At 41.1% G+C, this 23029-nt stretch overlaps 1 protein-coding gene across 6 annotated transcripts in view; it reads left to right on the top strand.

Moving 5' to 3' along the window:
- Nucleotides 1–23029, top strand: part of ADGRB3 (adhesion G protein-coupled receptor B3) — a 545908-nt gene that overhangs the window by 138549 nt on the left and 384330 nt on the right. The gene's annotated exons all lie outside the window — the stretch shown is intronic.

The raw sequence follows: 23029 nt of genomic DNA, 5'->3' as shown, positions 1-23029 counted from the left end.
GGAAATAGCTTGACTTATTTCCAATGTAATTGAAATCCACCCTACTCCAACCTCCCAGTTCACAAACCCGTGCCCCCGCCCCAGCCTGACTTGCCAGGCTGGCACGCTGAGGCTAGCAGCAACAAAGACCAGCTTTAGTGGTAGGACACTGCCAATTCTCAGAGCCTCCTGGCTTTGCTGCTCCTCTTCCTCCTTCTTGTCCCACATGCAAACAGTGGCTAGAGTGAGAGACAGAGCAGCATCCTTCATTTGCCTTGTGCTCTCCCTTCCTGCCAGTTGTATAAATTGGGTCCAGAGGAATAGAGCAAGTGAATCAGCACCCGGGGCTCAACTGAGGAGGTGGTGAATCTGCTCAAGTTGGTGGGATGGACACTGAAGGCCAAGGGAAACCTTGAACCTGCACTGGTAGCAGCAAGTGGGAGGGAGGTCCTTCCTCCCTCTCTGGTATGTGACACCCTGCTATGTGAGCATGCCAGGGAAATACAGTTTTCCCAAGAGCTATAGGTCCATAAATCTGGTAGGGGGAAAGGGGCGTGGGGGATAGGTTGGCTGATTCAGAGAAAGCTTAAGCACCTGAGTCCCACTAATTTCAATGGGAGAGATTCAAACACAGATTTGAAACACTGGCGAGTGTTTTATCACACTCTTGTTACTGCCCACTTACATTTTTTTGTGGGTCCTTTTGACGATGCCATCTGCCTCCCATGAGTCTCCCGCTCCTTCTGGCCTTCCTTCCGTCACAAAATAAGACCACGGTAAGTCCGATTTATTCTTAGAAGTGAAACTTGCCGTGATCTCCTGCTGTGTGCAGGAAAAGAGACGTGCTAAAAATGCGAACTGAATGGGCCATGTGGTCTTTGTTTACTTCCTTTTTCTTCTCCGTGAGAAAGACAACATATTCTGTGACCAAAGCCGGGGTGGGGGGTGGGCGGGGGAGCAATGGTAGGGAACTGTGATTCCTCCCCCTAGCCTGATGATCCTCTGAGTGAAACTTATAGGATCTAAAAGTACTTAATTTTGCCCATATCAGACCCATCATACTAGTGTGATGTAGTTCTTGGAGTGTTGGATGTAGATCAGGGAGACCTGAAGAGCTTCCAGCAGAACTAACGAAAAGCCATAGTGCAACTAGTCTGTCTTTTCTGTCTTAATAGATTTTAAGAGAAAAGACAGAAGAAGCGGTGGAAAAACACAGGATGGTTTTGAGTGGAAGATGACATTGTAAAGAGCTTCCCGTAAAAAAACCCCAAACCCTGTGAACTAGGCAGGGTGACAATGGCCAGGTCTAGAACAGCTGTTTATTCCAGGAGAATATCGAACTTGTCCCTACCTAGCCACATGATGCATAGCTGATCCTGCTGTGATCTCAGGTTGACCCCTCAGTTATTCAGGAATATTGCTGACTGGTTTTGTAGCGGTTCTTCCAGCTATCTTGCTACAATTTATTTATTTATTTATTTATTACATTTATATACCGCCCCATAGCCGAAGCTCTCTGGGTGGTTTACAAAAATTTAAAAAAGTGAACATTAAAAAAAAGTATACAAAATTTTAAAACCATCAGAAACAAAAAAAAACAAAACACGCAGCATAAAAATGACCATGATTGATGCCCCCACCCCCCACCCCTATCACGAAGCTGTTGCTGTTCAGAGCAAGCTCCCAGCTCAGCAAACAGCCAACCCACCATCAGGGGCATGTCCAGCGGTTTCAGAGGTGTGCGGGAGTGGACCGTTTGCCACTTTTGGCACAGTTTTTGATTGGCTATCAGCGTGTTGTGGTCCTGTGTGTATTTTTTTTTTTTTTTAAAAAAACACACCAGATCTCTGTGCAGCATCGCATAATTGCTGGACCTCCTATCCACCGCATGCATAGCTGTGATTTTGCGTTCATGCGCATCCTTCCCGATTCATAAAAAAAGGCCCATAGCCACATCATCTGCATATCCCCACCCACTTCTCCTGATCCACATGCGGAAGCGCCACCAGGGACAGGCGCTCTCCCGCAATGGTTCTCCTTTACTCGCCAGAAATGTCCCTCACATGTGCCCCATGAGTGGTGATCAAGCAAGTGGGAAAACTCGCAGCCACCCCTCCTCCCTTGAGAAAGGCCAGTAGGTGAAGATAAGGCCAGTGTAATCAAAGCCTCATCTGGAAGCAACCCTGGATTTAAATTAGGGCTGTGCATGGACCCCCTGATCAGCTCTGGATCCCGATCCGCAACTTTCAGATTGGGTCCGCTCCACTTTGGGACGATCCGCCTCCAGTCCGGTCCGCGGCATATCCGGATCTGGATCCAGAGCTCCGTGTTTCCCCTCCCCCATAGACTTGCATTGAAAATGTCAAATGCCTATAACTTTTTTAGTGTTTAAGTTAGAAACATGAAAATGGGCACCAGGAGAGTTTCTAAATAGATCCTTAGGCATGGCTACTCTGAAGGAAATCGGATCATGCCCGGATTTTTGGTGAATTTTTAAAAGATTTCCCCCCATTTACAGAAATGCATGTATCTCCATCATTTTTCCAGATACACACATGCAACATGGCACTAGGAGAGCTTCCACATAGATCCTTATTCATGCCCATTTTGAAGGAAATCTGATCATACCCTGATTTTTGGTGAATTTTTAAAGTTAAACCTAAATCAGAATCTTCCTCTCAGGTAACCACGTCAAAAATGAACTTCAAGATAGAAAATTATTAAACTGGGTAAGCGTACAGCACATAGCTGTTCATGGGATAAACAACTCAGACCTTGAGTTGCCATGCTTGGGTTGCAATACTTCTAAAAATTTAGTTTCTTTCATGCCATCCATTCATTTCAAAGTGCTATAATGTGTTGGTTTTTCATGATGAACCCCCCCCCACACACACACCTCTGTCACAGTTCACACACTCCAGGGTATGCCCAGTCAATAATTTTAATAATAATAATACTAATAATCACAACATCAAGAAGAATTAGAACAAAAACGCTGTCTGACTTTATTACCAGTAAGGGGATAGCAGACGTGCCCAGTGGAACAGTGGACTGTGCCATCAGTCATTCAGCCGGTCCTGTCTAGGTACGTGCCTTTGAGAAGCCACATCACACATCAGCTTGTGCAACTCATTGGCTTCCTTCCACTGGTTCCCCTTTGGAGGGTTCTGATGACCCTCAAGGGCACTGGGCACTGGGCACATCCACATGTCGTATAGCACATCATCCACTTGCACCACATCTATTCAGTTGTTCAGCAAGGTTATGGTGCTTGCAGTGCTGTGTTGCCTATCTGTTATTTTATGTTGTATATTATTTAAGGTTGTGTGTGTGAGTTTGCTGGGGCTACTGCTTCACCAATCCACTACAAACTGAAAAAAGTCCAAGCCAAAGACAAAGAAAGAAAAGTCCAACATTGGGATTGGAAGATGCTTCACATAGGCTGATCACTTATCATGATTGGGAGATGATCCTGTCAATCAACATTAAAAAATAGGTTTCCCCCTCCCACTTTACCCATTCAATAAAAATTAATTACAAGCAAACTGTACTACGAAAAATTCTGAAAATTGGCAAAAATGACCCCCAATCATCAATGTCTAAGCACAGTAATTTTCAGGGATCTAGCTTTAAAAACAAAGACATTATAGGTGATTTTTCACCCAATGCAATCCTATGGTGGAAAAAATCCAAAATGGTGGGCGGAGCCCTGAAAGCACGCGGAGCACTCTGCAAATGAAAGAACCACTCTGCATCACTCCATTGCCCCCCAACCCACTTCACCTCCGCCTTTGGCGGAGGCAAAGCAGATCGCTCGGCTCCCGCTCCTACGACCCAAAATGGGGTGGAGCACAGCCCTAATTTAAATCCTTGCTGTGTTAGATCTGGGTTCTGGTTCTGCGAAGTCCAAGTCATCAACCAGGGTCTTTTGGTTACCAAGATGAAACAAAACACTTGTGCAAAAAGGTTACAGTTTATTGATAGAAAATGGATGCAGAATATATACATGCAAAGAAAGCTCATACTTTCCAACTAATCAAGCTCTCTTAGATGGGTGTCTATCAGGGGTTGCACGATAGACAGAAGCCATCTCTTTGAGCCACAGAAGTTCTCCAGGCTGACTGTGTACTTTGCCCGCTGAAGTGAGACCAAAATACTAAGCCCATAGATTGGCTCTTATAGGTTCCTCTGGCAGATTCCTGCCTATTTCTCTTTCAGAAGCTGACATCTCTCCACTCTTGAGATAAGACTCTATGAGAAAAGGGTGACATAACTATGAGAGGCCCATCCAGGGAAATAGGCCTACTCTTGTCAGCAAAAGCCTGCTAAAATCTATTCACAGTGTTAGGTTACACAGGTCTCTTAGAAGCATTTTGGAACTCTGTGAAGTCCATATTTCTGTTTAGTGACGAACTCACTACACTTGCTCAGCCGCAAAAGTTACTGGGCTATCTTGGGCTAGTCCAGGGGTGGCCTCAAGGGTGGGTGAGTGCAGCCATCACCTGAGGCAACAAGCTGAAGGGGACCAGGCTGAGCTGAGGGGGGTGCCAAGCTCAGATAAGTGGCTGTGCTTTTTGCAAGCTCCATCAGATGAGTATTTTATTGCACACTCGTTACTGAGCAATCACGGATTTTTGCAGGTCTCTCTTGTGACATCATCTGCCTCCCATGTGCCTCCCGCTCCTTCTAGCCTTCTTCATGTCACCAAAACAAAAACAAAAACACCCCAGTAAGTTTGACTTATTTTAAAAGCCAGAAGTTGCCACTATCTCCTGCTGGGTGCAGAAGCAGCATGCTCAAAATGACCCACTGAATCGGCCACGTGCAAGTTGTTTACTTCCTCTTTCAAAAGAGTAAGTAATGAGGGACAAACACATGGGCGGAGAAGCAATGGTAAGCAATACAGTTTTCCCTTGTGTGATGGCACTCTGAATGTATTGTCTGCAGAGAGCTAGGGTGGGGGAAAATGGGTCTGTAACTTTAGTTTCAAGGCTCTACACGTTGTTTGGGTACTAACCACAAAATGATCATCCTTCAGTTAGCTTTAAAGTATGTTTCTTTTTCGATTGCCACTTTGATGTTATTTGTGCTAGATAAAAATCAGTGGAACACAGCTTTACTTTGAGCACTTAGCACTTCAAATACTATAAACTCCTTAAGTACTATATAAATAATAATAAAATAAAGCGTTAGCTGTAAGAGGTCAGCTGGATACCCTTTTTATTTATAACTTTTCTTTAGAATAACGTATATTCTAAAATAAAGAATGCTTCCCAATAGGAACTGCTACAAAAAAAGTAAGTAAAAACTGTGATAGTTCTGCTGTGTTGCATAGTGCACAGGCACTGCTCAAAATGTGGCATTTCCAGTTTCAGCAAAGACTTTTAAATAATGTTTAAGTGTCTTTTGCATGAACAATTAATGGTTTGATCTGGTTTTCAATTTGATTCCTCAATAAAAGCACCCAAATTTACATTAATTGTAATTTGAGTGGTACAGTAAAGTCTAACATTATTGCAGTTTCTAAGTTCCATTGCATGCATCTGGAAATGGTCTAATTACTGTGGGAATTTAAGTTCACACTCCCTGGCCATGTCTTTAGCCTGACTGGCATTGTTTGAATCACTTTTGGCTGAAGTGAGTTTGCCTCTACAAAACTCTGCCATTCTTATATAAAGAGGCGTCTGAGAGATGCATTTGACAACAACTTCACAGATGATCATATTTAAAGAGGAAGAAATAGAAAGGTTGCTCAACTCTGATTTACAGGTATGAGCAATGGCATGGCACCCACAGCAGCAATTATCCAAACTCTCCAACTGCGTCTGAAATTAATCCATTAGGGTTTAATCCAACCCAATTCATGATATTCCTGTAATCATCCATCGCACAGAATAAAAGGAAGTAGTGATGCACATGAGATGTACATTTTCCTTGTCTTCATGCACTTGGAAACTATTCCAGATTGTAGGCTTTTTTCGTGGAGGCCTTGGGAGTTTTTTACAGTACAATATAATCACTACCCTTGATCGCAATGTACTTTTCTATTGCTCATCATTGCTCCTGCTTCCATTCTTTGCAGTAGTATCTGTCTCTTCAGAAGACACAGCATACTTTTTGACACAGGTGGAAAAAGGGCCTAACCAAGGATCAGACAAATTCATGGAGGACAGGTCTATCAATGGTTATGAACCATCATAGATTAACAGAATTGCCATGTGCAGTGATAGGATGGTAATCCATGCAAGTTTGTGCTAGGCTTCCCCAAACTGGCACCTTCAAATGTGTGGGATTACAGCTTCCATAATCCCCAGACAGTATAGCTAGATGGGGATTATGGGAGTTACAGCCCCACTCATCTAGAGGACACCATGTTGGGTGAAGGCTGACTTATGCAAAAATACATGTATGTGTTTTTTAAGGTGCCACAAGACCCTTTGAGTTGGATGCACAGTGTGGGCAGTATCCAATACCGCTGCTGGACTCCCACTGGTTCTACTGCACTTGTGGGAACCACTGCTTGTGCACAGAAACTAGCACTTCCAACAGTAATCCAGGAAATGTGCAGAAATGCTCCTTTCCACATTAGGACAGGTCAGCTAAGCAACTTCTCCAAGCTCTGCAGACTTGCCTCATTCTGGAAATACGCATTTCACTTGTTTTCAATTGCTGCAGGATCTGCTAGCTTTCCATTGTGCTAGTGGTAGTTTCGGCAGCATGCAGCCAGCATAGGATACTGCCCTAGTCATACTTAAGAACTGCCCCAGTGAAATCAATGAGATTTAAGTTATTAATGACTGTCTTAAGTCCCATTGTTTTCAATGGGTCTATTCAAAGTATGGCTAAATCTGGATCAATCCCTTTGTTGTTTTTGAATATTAGATAAGGGAAAGGTCATCGCCTCTAGGTCCCACTTGTGAGCAGCCAGGAGCGGTCTGTCTGGCCAATGTTGGAAACAGAATGTTCTAGCAGATGTTCTAAAGTTCTTGTGTTGCTCCTATAAACAGCTTTGATTGAAAGGAAGACAACACTTCTCTTCAGAGGATTGGGATGCTTGCCTCTGCTTGTCCCTTGCAAACTTGCCCCCTGGGCCGCTTGCTGAGGGCTCCCATAAGCCCCTGACACTGGATCTGAAAGAGATAGAAAGCAGTTGCAGCTGAGCCAAGAACAGTTTTAACAGACACAACATGATGATGATGATGATGATGATGATGATGATGATGATGATTATATTTTAAAAAGTATTCAGTATTAACTAGGAATACAAAAGGTAAATATATATCTGAATTGCTTGTGGAGCATCAAAAGATTTTCATACAGAGCACTGCCATTTTTTCCGTTCTACTTTTCCATGAGAAGCACACACATCGAAGGATTCAGGTTTGAATGAAGTTCTAATGATAAGGTTCTGTTCTCTATATGAACTAGAACCTAGCAAAACTATTAATCTTTTTCTGGAGGCAACAATCTTTCTTTTCCCTTTTTTCCTATGCTTCTTTGGCGTGTTTCCCCATTTAAACCCATCATTTGGTGACATTTAAGCAGTCACCTTTCATTGCTTTATAACTGGCATCCCAAGGCAATGGTCTGATGAACTTGTAAACTAGTGCCTCCGTTTGATGAGATGAATATGCAGTCAGACAGCAGACATCATCCAGTGTTCAGAGCAGGTTTTCCACCCTTAAATCTGTGGAACACAGCATGACTTGAGGATGCTTTTTTAAAGTGATTGCTTACTTTCATTTTTTTAAAAAAAACAAACCAAAAAACCAACCATTTTCAGATTTAAACATAAAATGCTGAAATTGGATCTGGAGATCGCAATATTTACAGTTCAGTGTAATGGAATGATTTAGAGGACCCTTGCAATGTATAAAATATTTCCATTTCACTTAGTTTGTACTTCATTATCTATTGAAGTTGCAGTTGTTGAGTTATGCGTTCTTAATCCCCTTAATGGCAAAAGGACTGAGCACATATAACAGCTCTGAATTGGAGCCAAAAGTTTTCAACTACACTTTTAAAAACAAATCTATCTGCTTTGATGTGCATTTTCCATTAGTTTTGTAATCATAACCATGGTATGGGAGCATATAAGAAAGGATTGGGAGAGTTAAAGAGAAGTCAGGCAAAAATATACTTTCACACATGACGGATTACCTACACAGAGATGATTTCCATGTCGGGCAATATGTGTTTTCCATAATGTGTGAAGTGAAGACTCCACCCTGCAGTATATGAACTGAGTAGCCCTAGTTGAAAGAGAATCAGAAGATATCAGAGAGAGCACAGCACACCCATGTGGTTATAGTGTTAATTAAGATGTTTCTCTATATACTGGATGTTTTCCATTATTCTGTTTTCTCAAATGTTGGCATGCTTAACTCCTGATTCAAATCTGACAAGCAGGATATGGTTGCCACTGGGGTGTGGTGTGGTGGGACACATTTCCCTGCCAACCATGCTGAAGTGGGCTTTGAAGTGTATGGATGTGGTTATTACACAACAAGGAGATGGCCTCACCCTATAAGTTACCTTGCTTTGGCAGCAGGCCTCCCACACTTCAACGCACAAAGATTATTATTATTATGGCAGCTGCAGGACTTTAGGACCACAGAGAAAGGCTGCAGCAGGAGGCCAGCTTTCACATTTTGACTGCAATTATATCTGCCGAAGTTTAGACTCTACGAGATTCTCCACATGGGGCTTTTATCCTGTGACTGAGATTGGTTATTCATGGAAGTTTGTGGGTCCTTGACATGACGTCGTTAACCTCCAGTGCCTCTCTTGTATTTCTGAGCATTTCCATGGCTTAATTTGAAATGGAAATAATGAGCTAACAAAAAGATCGGCGTTTAATTAATCTGAATTTGTCTGTGAAAGAGGAAGTGGCGCTGTATAACAACAGCCCCACCTAGTGGCTGTATAATGAATCATATAAAATTTGCAGATAAATGTGATAAAAGGGGGGAAGGGAAGCTGATGTAAAGGGCTGATCTTAATCCCACAAAGAATCCAAAAGCTGAAGCTCCATTAAAATTGTGGGACAAAAAGCCTGAGCTTCTACATCATGAAAGTTTATTTTTTGTTAATTTTGACTTGAAAATATTTGAATACAGGAGCTGTCCCAAAGCACATGTTTAAAACTATTCCTTTCATCTTTCCAAATTAATCACTTCAGATACATAAAAATACAGGCGCTGGAATCACATAGTCATGTGGTTTGAAATGATGCCATTACCAATCATATTGCCAAAACAGGCAAGATGTTTTTACTCTAGAGTAGGCACAAGGAGGCAAATACAGGACCCTACTGTGCAGAGGTAAGGAGCTTTAAGCCTTCCTCCACACTATGGGCCCAATCCATAATGGGGGTCTGCAGCTGCAATTTCCATTGCAAAATATTGATCCATCATGTGAAGGGATCTAACACCCACAAGATAATCCTCAGATTTACAGATTTCTCTTTCTCTCTCATTCTAAAGCACAACCTGAATAAAGAGCCTTTGTTCAATCTGAGATATGAAGCAAAATGTTTAGCACCTATTTCATCCATTTATTTTGTGTGAAACTTGCCTATTTCCACCTTTTATTATTCTTAGTCAATGAATGAAGTCATAGCAATGATTCTTTCATTTTACTTTCATTCGTTTATTATATATTTTACTGCCCCATAGCTGAAGATCTTTGTCTGGTTCATGAAAATTAAAACTATTAAAATACATTATGCAATTTTTTTAAAAAAAACCCCATCTACACAAAAAACATACAAATAGATAACAGACAGAGAGACAATGTATATCTAAAAACAAAACAAAAATGTCAATCATTTTGTGGTTGAAGGTACTTCTTGGTTTATTTCTAAACCTATTCTTTGGGTGGTGGGGTCTTCCCTGGTGGGAACTGTTTGCTGATCCATAAAAAAGCAATTTAGAAATCCAGGACTTTAGTGCAGCTGTGGACGGGCAGGAGTGTGCCTCTCCAAAAATAAAGGGGAACAGCAAAGACAGGAGTTCATGATTTCCTCAACAGAGCCGGCCTTAGGGATGGGCGAGCTGGATGCCAAGCTCAGCTGAGGGATGCACCAAGCTGAGCTCAGTGGCTGTGCTTTTTGAACGTACTGTCTGCAGTGAGCTTGGGTGGAAAATGCAGGTGTCTGTAACCTTTCTTTCAGGGTTCTACAGGTTGGTCGGGTATGAACTATAAAAATGATTTTCCTTCCATTAGCTTTAAAATATCCTTCTTTTCAGTTTGTACTTTGATGTCATTTGCTTTAGGTAAAAATCAGTGGGACACAGCTTTGAGGCAAAGTTTTCTATCACATAGAACTTCCAACTATTGTAAACTCTATAAGCAGATGATGATGATGCTTTGAGCTGTAGGAGGGCAGCTCAATTCCTATAATTATATTATTATTATTATTATTATTATTATTATTATTATTATTATTATTATTATTATTATTATTATTATTATTATTACCAGCCTCTCCACTTGGATTGAGACGGGAAACAACAGTGAATATAAAACACATTAAAAACTGATTAAAAACATAGCATACATGATTAAAATATCCTTAAAACATTTTAAATTTCACTTTGTTTATAATATTTAGTATTTTAAAGATAAAAATAATGGATGTTTTAAAATAAACAATGCTTACCAAAAGATAGGAACTGCTACAAAACAGAAAAATATTGTAAGTAAAACTTGTGATAGAATCATAGAATAGCAGAGTTGGAAGGGGCCTACAAGGCCATCGAGTCCAACCCCCTGCTCAATGCCAAGTTCTGCAATGTTACATTGTGCACGGCCAATGCTCAAAATGTGGTTATTTGAGCCCTGGTTTGTGCAAACGGTAGCACAATGGCTGAGAAATCAAGGTTTTGAGCAATGTTGTTCTTGATGGACGTCACACCTGTACCAGACCCATAAATCTTCCAGGTGGCTCTGCAAAACGGACTACGGGCTCATCTACACCAAGCAGGATATTCCTCTATGAAAGTGGTATGAAAGTGGTATATTAAAGGGAGGAGCCACATTACTGCTTTATAGAGGTATTGAAGTGCACTGACAACTGTCGGGGGCCATTGACACATGCCATTTACCACTTTCATAGTGATATCCTGTTTGGTGTAGACATGTCATGGGTCCCAACAGTTGTCAGTGCACTTCAGTACCACTATAAAGCAGTAGTGTGGCTCCTGCCTTTTATATACCACTTTCATAGTGGAATATCCTGCTTCGTGTAGATGAGGCCAATCTCAGGTGAGGGGAGCACCAAAGGCACTCCTCACCCAGGGTGCTATTTATCATAGGACTGAGCCTGTTTCTGACTGAGATATTATATATTTTTCTCAGTTTGCAAACATTTGCATTTAAGTCTGTGATTATTATACCCATATTGCAGGAGATTGAGCCAGTGTGCATTACACCAGCCCTGCAAAGTAACCTACTCTTATATTCATTTTACTGAAGGGAAGGAGTTAGAGTAGTTGTATATAACAACCTTGTAGTGTAGTCTAGCATTAGTTAGTCTTCTGATGGTATGTGTATGTATGTATGTATGTATGTATGTATGTATATATATATATATATATATATATATATATATATATATATATATGGAAATACAGTTGAATAGGGCTGTGAAGATGATTTTAGCAACAGAGCAACTCATTATGGGCTAGCTGGAGTTGTAATATGTATACGTGTATGTAGCTTTAAGAGAGCCTTCAAGTTTTGTTTTCTCTTTCCACCTGGAGGTCTGGATGGAGCTTCTCCCTCTGTTTTTTAGTGCAGGATTTGGCACTGAGGCAATGTGCTAGGCAGCTCCTCAGAAGTCACTATTTTCTCATGTATTGCAATAATAAAAAAAATCCTGTTGTGAAGGTTCCTGGGTTTTTCTGTGTTTTGTAGACAGCAGAGCCTAGGGGTGGACTGAAAACTGAGCAGGTAAGCTTCCCCCCTCCCCATCTCATGTTAACAACACTCAAGGGTCATCACAAAGAGTAAAAGGGGGCAGGGAAAGAATTGAATGTTTCTACCAAAAGTAAAAAGACATTGTCCAGGGATCAGGTCTATTTACTGAGAAACAACAAAGGTATGTAGATTTTTCAGAGACAGAAATGGCAGCCTTGTTTTCTGATGCAGGATATACATATTTTAATAAATAAAATGTGTGAAACTGTCATAGAGCTAGGTCATATCAACTCATCACCTTAGAGCTTCTCTACACATAGGAGAAATCCTACAGCCCTACCGGGGCTTTTTTTCTTTGCAGTCTTTCCACCTTCACGACACACTCCTTTACACGTGACCACATGATTTTCGATTGAAAACTTCCCTTCTCAGAAAGGCTCCATTGTGTTTAATGAGACAACACCATCTAGTGTTAGAATTATAGCGGCACACTCACTTTACACACTGGGGAGATCCCACGCTATCCCAGTGATAAATTAAATACCACATTATTTCTGATCTTTTTAAAAGCACGATTACCATGTGATATTGCAGGAGATATCCTGGATTTTGAGAACGTCATGTAATGGACCCACAAACTTCCATGAATAGTTAATCATGAGTTTGCAGTAAATTGTTTGTTTAGAGAAGCTCTTAGGTTACATAAGTGCAGGGTGCAAGATGTGTATTGCTTTCAGATCCATGGGACAAGGCAGGTAGCTAAGCAATAATAAGATAAGCCATAATTGAGTCAAAGTATGATAATACTGAACAGACAAAATATCAAGGGCAGTATCCAGTGCTATATTCCAGCTAACATAAATTAAGTTGCACTTTCGCAAATAACCTCTAGCACAACACCAATAGTGCTTGCTAGTGCAAGAGGCTTCCCTGGGAAGCCTGTCACACCAGTAAGCATTATTGGCATTGTGTTAGAGGTTGCTTATGCTAGAGCAATGTAATTTATGTTAATGGTTATGAAGAACTGGTTACAGCCTTTGATATTTTGTGGGTTCAGTATTATAATTTGAATCAATAACTTAAATCAATTATTTCTCATCTTGAAACATTGATTCTAGAAGCAGTTTAACTATATTTACACCTGTACGTGTTAAAAGTGGTCATAATTAGTAGCAGTCTTAAAAATTACAGGCATGGCCTTTTTGGTGACTAATAATTGCAGAAGTTTATGCCTGCTATCTGCTCTTTCTGTCTTTTAGTTTTGACTTTTGATTTGGATTGTCTGAGTGGTTTGCTGATTTTAGCCATTAGGTGGCAGCATTTGAGAAGAGTTTTCATTTGAGATGGTTGCTGCCACCATCTGGAAAAAATACTGCAGTGAAAAATGACAAGCTATATGCTGCACTGTGAAAAATCAAGAAAACTAGGACCTCATTAAAGCCACTTTCCATGTATGACATTTGTTTTTACTACAGCAGCAGCAGCAGCACCAACCACAACCACAAATCCTTTTAGAAATGTCTTCACATCCAAATGCAGGGAAGTGGTTATGATTTTTTTCCACTACAGGTTTCCTCTGTTTTGCACTTCCTTATCAGTATGGGAAGCTCCCTTTCCTTGTCACATGTAGTTGTGATGGAGGGTGTAACAACAAGGTATATGGGACCACCCCACTTTAAAATATGCAGCTTCTCTGATATCTTTTAATCTTATCGTTCCGGCACCAAAACTAACTGTAGTGACATTGGGTTTTCTTTACAAATGTACATATGCAAAAAAAGAAAAGAAAAGAAAAAATCTCGTAAATATAGACATTCCAGCTTAGAGCATAAACATAAGTAACAAAATAGGGCTTGGCCCACTATAGCCCTCAGCTCTAAATCCACTGAAGACAGTGTAGGACAGAATTGGGTCATAAATATCTAAATTGCATTACAACTTGGCTTAATTTATTATTTATGATGAATTGATTTTACTGCCTTAAGCAATCCAGACTCTGTACTTGAAAGTAAAAGATGTAGATAAGTTAACATACACAGGCTTTATGAAGGTTAGTGTTTGTGCGTTGGGTGAGTGTGTCTGACAGCAGCTCTCTTCGCATCTAAAAAGTCGCCAGGAGGGAGCTGTACATGGGTCATTTTGTTATTGCCAGTCCCCAATAATTGCTTCTTGCTTATTTCCCAGTAATTGCTTAGAATGTTGCCAGTTCTAAAAGTACATCTTCACAAAGCATTTGAGAGTGCCTGCAATTATGCTTTTTCAGCACATCTAGTTCCCACATGACAATGGGCCTGCATTTGCTGCTCCACCATCTTTCTGTGCCACCATTCTATGACCAGCACAGATATTGTACTCTGGATCATTCAAAGCAGGTGACCTAAAGTCCTTTTGTATGACATCATTTCTGCTTCTGCCAGGGTTTAGCACTGAAATATCAAAGCAGGAGAGTAAGCTTTTATGTAGATGGGCCTTAATGTTCCAGACTAGTATTTATAACACAAATCACAAAGCCAGAGAATTTTGTTTATAGTGCACTGAACTTTAATCCTGTCTCACTAGGTAGATTTGTGGAGTTTCCCACATATTATATTCTATGCATACACACTTTATCTTTTCTCATGGCTCCAAGTAATTCCATGCTTTTCTATCATCATGATGATGATGATAGAAAATGTTTAGCCTGGAGAAGAGAAGACTTAGGGGAGACATGATAGCACTCTTCAAATACTTGAAAGGTTGTCACACAGAGGAGGGCCAGGATCTCTTCTCGATCCTCCCAGAGTGCAGGACACAAAATAATGGGCTCAAGTTACAGGAAGCCAGATTTTGGCTGGACATTAGGAAAAACTTCCTGACTGTTAGAGCAGTATGACAATGCAAGCAGTTACCTAGAGAGGTTGTGGGCTCTCCCACACTAGAGGCCTTCAAGAGGCAACTGGACAACCATCTGTCAGGAATGCTTTAAGGAGGATTCCTGCATTGAGCAGGGGGTTGGACTCGATGGCCTTGTGGGCCCCTTCCCACTCTACTATTCTGTTTCTATGATCATCGTCATCATCATCATTATCACCAACACCAGCACCAGCACCAACACCACCATCATATAACATGCCTACATATTACCATGAGTATCTTCTTGTTACTATTTCATTGGGATAGATTTTCTTTCCCCCCTATTGTTATTCAAACGTCTACCTGAAATGTGTTTCTGGCAGCAATCTACAACTTATCAAGAGTAGACTTATTAAGGTGAATGGGCCTGAAATTGAATATGGTTTGGGGGTTGCAGATTTTGGATTGTAGTTTCATAAGTAATATCTGGTAAGTTTCTTTTCTTGGATTTCATTTGGCTTTGGCGTATGGATATGAATAGTGTAGCACATACAGCTCATTTTTTATGTATAATTTTGCCTGGAATTGTGTATAACCTTTATTGGAAGCATAATATATACAAAAGACTTACAGTTCAGTATTTCTCTCACAAATCTTTGAAGTTTTTCAGGTGAGATAAGCAGGTGTACAATATTGAAAGTGGCTGTTTTTTATTTATTTTTAAAAATCATGGAAAGGAGAAGTTCTTACAAGTGCTTATTGGAACAGGTATTAGTTAGAGTTCTTCAATTTTCCCTATAGTTGTCTATACCCATCATCAAACTACAGTAACAGAAAGGTTTATCTGTGGAGCAAATCTTTGAATATGATAGCTTAAAGAGAGAAATGGAACTAGTGTATGAAGATAAAAGTAGCTCATTGTACAGAGATGGGGACGAAAACATTTGAGATTAGATAAGGAAAAGAGAACTAAAAGTCAATCTTATTAAGTCTGCATGACAAAAAGAAGAGCAAGATGGAAAGAAAGCAAAAGTTTAGGGTCAATGTAAGAGCATTCATTCTCACAGAGGTTGGGAGCATCTGTTAAACTTATGCAGAGTAGCAATGACGGGCAGGTTTTTTGTTTGTTTTTTGGAAATTCCCCCTATCATATTTTAATTGCTTGATAAATAATAGTATATGTGATATATCATGGTATACCCCTGTGAAATAGGTTAACTTAGGAGACAGTGCCATTTCGCAGGTCACTCAGCCTGCTTTGTTGGTGAGCTGTGATGTAAAAAACTTGGGTTTCCCACTTGGAAGCACCCCGTTCAAATTACTGCACTGGCTTAACCAGTCATCCGGCTTTGAATACAGCTTGCAGAGGTGCATTAATTATTATGTAGGAACCATGGAATTATGTATTTGATAGTTAAACAGGCGTATGAAAATATGCAGGCAGAAGAAGAACAGCGCAAAACAATTTTGCTGCAGACCTCCCTAAACAAAACAATCATAGTAGGAGGAACCACAGAATGCTAATGCTGATGTGTACGTTCGGCATTCTATAATTGCTTGGAGAATTAAAATGGCGTTGCTGGGTTTTGTGTGCTGTACCTGTTATTTTAACAAGCATAACAACAGAGGGCAAGCAGATCAATTAATGATGGAATGCAATAATAGCCACTGTGATAATCTCCAGTAGAATTTGGAAATGTCCCCCATCCCACCCCAAGACACAAAACCTCTAAGAGAAGACAAGAGATTATCAATGTTGTTTTGTCCCTGTTCTGGGGAAATGCTATTTTCTTCAGCTCAGCAGCCCATCCACCATCTTGAAGCAAGCAATCTGGAGAAGTACGACAATGGAACCAGTTACCTAGGGAGATTGTGGGCTCTCCCACACTAGAGGCATTCAAGAGGCAGCTGGACAGCCACCTGTCAGGTATGCTTTAAAGTAAATTCCTGCAATGAGCAGGGGGTTGGACTCAATGGCCTTATAGGCCCCTTCCAACTCGACTATTCTATGATTCTATTACAGTTGTTGTTTTGAAAGGGTAGACATTTTTTCCACCTTTTGCCATAACTGGTCTCTGTAGCTTAGGGGTGAGTGGGTTCTGTCTGTTTTCTGACCATTTCAATTGGCTTTATCTCTGGGAGGGTTTTTCTCTTTGCATTTATGGCATTCTACATGTCAGATTTTAAAATTTTATTTAGCAAGATATTTAAGAACAGTAGGAAAATAGACATGACAGAGGGGAGGATGGAGGTTTATGCCGACCTGTCAATGTTGGGGATTCTTGCTGGCTTGTAGGAAGCTTGATTTTGTAGAGTGGGGAGGAAGATGACACACGCACACCCAGTTGGTCCAGGAATGGATACTTCAGTCTTACACAGTGACATGCATATATGAGGAGTGGGCTGAGGGACAGGTTAGGGGACTTTTCAAAATTGCAATTCATAGAGCAAGTAGAACTACAGTGGAAGATGAAATTGACCGTGCAAGGATGGTTTGTATACCAGCAATTGTTGTCCTCCTGATGCTGCGGAGGCAATGGAATAGGTGTATGGATACTGAAAAAAACATACCATCAATTTTGAAAATTATTAAATAGGTTTTTTAAAAAATCCCACCCAATACGTGTGAGGAAAAACAAGCTATTCTGTATTTGGACTTGGTACGCTATGGATAGGATCCAACATTGTCCTTTTGTGGGCAGCTGAGGCCTGCTGGTGGTGGTGCACACATGCTCCCTGTCATGGGGCCGATCTACACCAAGCAGGATATAACACTTCTAAAACGGAATGAAAATGGTATATGTAATGTGTCCTGGGCCTGAACAGTTGTCATAACCATTATAAACCGTTATAAGCAGTAGTGTAGATCCTGCCATGGTGGCTGCAATGTAGTGCTTTTGGGGGCAAACATTGAGATGAGAGGACGTGCAGAAAGTTTTGAGAATGAATATCACAGAAATAGATTTATGATTTGCTTGCAAATGGCATCAGCTGTGTGAATCAAAGCAAGAAGGTTAGAATGAATGCACATACGTGTGTGTGAATTCTGAAAGCATAGATGCACGTTCCTTGAGTTGCTAGTGGAAATCACTTCTTCCCCAGGCCAATGTTAACTTAAGTGTTTGAAGAGACAGGAGAAATTCCACATGCTAACATTCCATTTCCCATGTGTCTTGGATTATTCTCTTCTGGAGACTACATCCACATTTGTTATATTGAGGTAAATGTCACGATCCAGGTTTTGACTGTTAGATACAAGAGACATGCATGAAGAAGAAGAAGAAGAAGAAGAAGAAGAAGAAGAAGAAGAAGAAGAAGAAGAAGAAGAAGAAGAAATCTTTGAATACATGTTGCATCAATTTTTGGCTTTCTAGCTCTCTGGGAAGTACCTTAACAATTTGGGATACCACCACCACCATCTTGAAGGAGGGAAATAATGATGTCTCATTTTCCTACTTTCTTAGCAGTCTTCCAGGACTTCATATAGTAAAACTGTGGTCAGTTCTATGATACATCGATGTGTGAGGTATCCCTGGATTTGTGATGCTCTACTAGTGACACACAAAAACTGGGAGGGAGTTCCACCCCCTCACTCTGGGCCCCGAGGTACATGAGCATTAAAATATTCCATGGAGGATATTATTGCATTCATGTGTACTTAATTTCAGCTTCTTGCAGGGATGTACCCTAACCACATAATACCCCTCTGAGTGGTCACGCGCGCACACACACACACACACACGCCTCATATACATGAATTCATACACACATTTATTGATGGAAGACACACAAAACATATCTGTAAGTTTTTATAAAAGCATACATTTTTTAAAAAAGTTATTTAATTCCAATTAACTAACTGTGGGACAAGATAAGACAATGCTATGTAAAGCCCGAATGGTTTTCCCGAATAAAAACAAAACAAAAACAGAAGACCTAGCTACAATCTAAAATGTGAGTGGTTCAAAAGAAACCATTTTATACAGTGGACTGACTAGAGTACTTTCTAGCTAATGGGTCTCTCTTTTTGGTCCTCTTTGCAAACAGCTCACATATGAAGTCTTTTGGCGAGGGAAGGAAACTTATTCTTCTTGTGTGTAACTCCTTTTTATCCAGCCGAGGGGCTCTAGAGCTGTCAGCACTTGGTAATCACCAGTAACCTGCATTTATCTACATTACCTGGTTAATTTGAGAAAGGTCACTCTGGGTTTACTCTGAGCCATTTTTCATTTGGCTTTATTGTTTCGGCATTGATCTGAGTCACTCATTCCAGGCAAAACTTTGTCATGCAAGGTCTGCACAGTTTACTCATTCTTTTAAGTATGAATTGAGGAGAGACAGTGGGACACAAGAAAGAGAGGGCCATCTTCTCCCCACATACTTTCTTAGCCACAGATCCTAATGAGAGGTGAACAATACAACTAAGAAAGATTATATATACAAGGATATACATCTTGTGCCCAGATGTCTACATAAGAACATAAGAAGAACCTCTGGGCCCCGAGATCACATTATGCCAGTCCTTTTACAACTTCATTGGCTGCCAGTCCAGGTCTGGGCCCAATTCAAAGTGCTGGTATTGACATTTAAAGCCCTAAACGGTTTGGGGCCAGGTTATTTGAAGGAACGCCTCCTCCCATATGTACATGCCCAGACCTTAAGATCATCTCCGTGAGCCCCTGCCAAAGGAAGTGAGGCAGGTGGCTACTAGGAGGAGGGCTTTCTCCGCTGTGGCACCCCGGTTGTGGAATGAGCTCCCCAGAGAGGTCCGCCTGACGCCTACACTGTACTCCTTTCGTCGCCAGCTGAAGACCTTTTTATTCACTCAGTATTTTAACACTTAATTTTAACTTAAATTTAAATTATACTGTTTTAACTCTGTATTTTAACCTTATATCAATTTTGCTGCGTGTTTTTATCCTGGTTGTGCTTTTTATACTGTATTTTGTATTTGTGTTTTTAACCTGTTGGTTGTTTTATGATGGTTTTAATTTTTGTGAACCGCCCAGAGAGCTTCGGTTATTGGGCGGTATAAAAATGTAATATATAAATAAATAAATAAGAACCATGCGGGATCAGACCAAGGGTCCATCTAGTCCAGCACCCTGTTTACACAGTCGCCAACCAGCTGTTGACCAGGGAACCACAAGCAGGACGCGGTGCAACAGCCCCCTCCCACCCATGTTCCCCAGCAACTGGTGCATATTTATTTATTTATTTATTGCATTTCTATACCGCCCAATAGTCGAAGCTCTCTGGGCGGTTTACAAAATTAAGACAATTCAAGTATAAAGGAAAGGAAAGGAACCTCTCATGCAAGCACTGAATCATTACTGACTCTTGGAGGGACGCCAGCTTTCGCTGACGTTTTCTTGGCAGGCCTTATAGCGGGGTGGTTTGCCGTTGCCTTCCCCGGCCGTTGTTACCTTTCCCCCAGCAAGCTGGGTACTCGTTTTACCGACCTCGGGAGGATGGAAGGCTGAGTCGACCTGAGCCAGCTGCCTGAGAACCAGCTTCCGCTGGGATCGAACTCAGGCCGTGGGGAGAGTTTCAGCTGCCATAATAGAAAATACAATAAAAAAGCTAAACCAGATAAAAACAGCAGCAATGCAAAAATATGAATTTAAAATACAAATTTAAAACACCAAGTTAAAATTAATTTATAGACTATTAAAATACTGAGAAAATAGAAAGGTCTTCACTTGTCATCTAAAAGAATATAATGTAGGTACCAAGCGAACCTCATTAAGGAGCTCATTCCACAGCTGGGGTGCCACAGCAGAGAAAGCCATCCTCCTGGTAGCCACCTGCCTCACTTCCTTTGGCAGGGCTCGTGAAGAAGGACCCCTGTGGATGATCTTAAGGTCTGGGCGGGCAGGCACATATGGGAGGAGGCGTTCCTTCCGATAGCCTGGCCCCAAGCTGTTTAGAGGTTTAAATGTTAATACCAGCACTTTGAATCGGGCCCGGACCTGGACTGCACACAGGTTTACTGCCTTGGATACTGGAGGTATCACATTGCAACATTGTTTACAATGGTAACAGTGCAGGGAACCCAGTATAGACTTCCTGGATTTGTGCAAGAGTCCATCTGGTTAATTTGGGGTGGCATGGGAACACACACTTTCCCTTGTAGTTGTGTACCAGGAGTCACTAGAACTGCTGTCAGCACTGTAGAGAAGCCCTCACTTGCTGTGTGCAGCTATGAAGGGCCTTTCAGATTGAGGAGAAAATGGTGACACAAATGATAGACCCTTACAGTATTATCCCTTAAAAAACCATCTATGTGGTTCAGTCTCTCTAGTGTTGGATAACACTGTCAATAGCTAAGTGGGACAAACCTACAGGCAAGATTGATAGCTGGAACAGGGAGGTTTGAGCATATAACACAGATTCTGGCCCACTTGCATTGGCTGCCTATATGTTTCCAAGCCCAGTTCAAGGTGCTGGCTTTAACCTATAAAGCCCTATATGGCTTGGGACCACAATACCTGATGGAACGCCTTTCCCGACATGAACCTACCCATACAATGCACTCAACATCTAAGGTCCTCCTCCGAGTGCCTACTCCGAGGGAAGCTCGGAGGATGGCAACAAGGGAGAGGGCCTTTTCGGTGGTTGCCCCCCGACTGTGGAATGATCTCCCCGATGAGGCTCACCTGGCGCCAACATTGTTATCTTTTCGGCGCCAGGTCAAAACTTTTCTCTTCTCCCAGGCATTTTAACAGCATTTAACAATGTTAAGTTTGTTTTTAATGGACCCCAGAATTGTTGTTTTTAAATGGATACTGTTGTTTTTATACTGTTTTTATGTTTTTGATGGTTTTTAAATTTTGTATACTTTTAATGTTTACCATTTTAAATTGTTGTAAACCGCCCAGAGAGCGGTTTACATACTGCTGTGGGGCAGTATATAAATGTAATAAAATAAATAAATAAATAAATAAATAAATAAGGTTGTCTTCACGGGTAGGCATGGTTGGGCACCTGTCAGGAGCCCACATCCCAGCAGGGGCCCATGTACAGGGGTCCGCTGGAGTTGCTCTTCCTCTTCACCATTGCACCATTGTTCAACCCCATTTGCTTTGGAGTGGTGGTGGTGAAAAGGAGGAGAAGCAGATGTCACTGCCCACCTGGTCACGAGCTCTGTGCATGTCAAGCAAGCAGGTAGTAGCAATGATGAGAAAGAGGATGACAATGACGGTGGGGAGAAGATAGACTCACTGAGGGAGGGGGCCATTGAGGGTGACTTGGCCAAGGGCCCTCAAAATCCTGGAGCCTGTGTTGTCTACAGGAGGATCCAGCTACCCCTTTTAAGTGCCGTTCAATCTCGTATTGTGAAATACTCTTTTAGTTCTGTGTTTAGCATTCTCTCCCGCACTCCCATTCAAAAATTTCTTGGTCAGAACTGCTTGCATTCGTCAGAGGCATTTCATAGTCTCCATAATTATTAGAAGCACCGTTTACTGCCTGCAATATCTCCAGTGAGTGGGAGAGGAGATTAACTCCTTTTTTAGGCACTTATTTTTGACTGCAAGAAGATTTGCATTTGTGTATGCCTATTATATTATTGGCAAAAGTTTATTAAAGTCTGCTCTCTACTGTGTATTGTATACAATTTTTCATATTTCCACTAAGAAATCAGATGCATATTATCTACAGTTGGCTATTGAAATTCTCAAATCAGGTTTTCGCTTGCACCAGAATATATTTTTTCACTGTCGTCAGAAGCTTACATAGATTCTGAGAACTAAGGAAAGTTATCATTTATATACAATGAGATCATATTCACTTTTTTTTTCTGCACCACCCAGTAATGAATGGGCTGCTGGGATTTATAACACTGGGAAATATAAACACTGTAGTACATATTTCAGGACATTTACTCTAGATTAGGACAGTGGAGCAAAACAGGTTAAACTGGTGACAGATTTGAGGCAAATATAATAAATTATCTCCAGTACAGTTGATATCAATGGAACTAAAAACAGCTGCAAAGGTATACAAAAACCCAATGTCAGAACTTCCCATGACTGAAATCCTAATACTTGCAGTATGAGATCTCAACTGCTGGAGATGAGGCTTACTGTATATACAGACACATTGGCAGACACACACACACACACACACACACACACACACACACACACACACATATCCTACAAAACATGATTCTAAAAGAAAAACCATAACAGAAGCAACATGACTGATTTATTGTAGTATGATCTTTTATGGCTGACATTTGAAGTCATTAGACATTTTAATTACACCAGCATGAGAGAAAAAATGGACTGTA

This window comes from Elgaria multicarinata, chromosome 4 (assembly GCF_023053635.1).
Source record: "Elgaria multicarinata webbii isolate HBS135686 ecotype San Diego chromosome 4, rElgMul1.1.pri, whole genome shotgun sequence".
Classification (NCBI taxonomy): domain Eukaryota; kingdom Metazoa; phylum Chordata; class Lepidosauria; order Squamata; family Anguidae; genus Elgaria; species Elgaria multicarinata.
The sequence above is the reverse complement of the archived record's forward strand: the minus strand, read 5'-3'. Positions and strand labels throughout refer to the sequence as shown.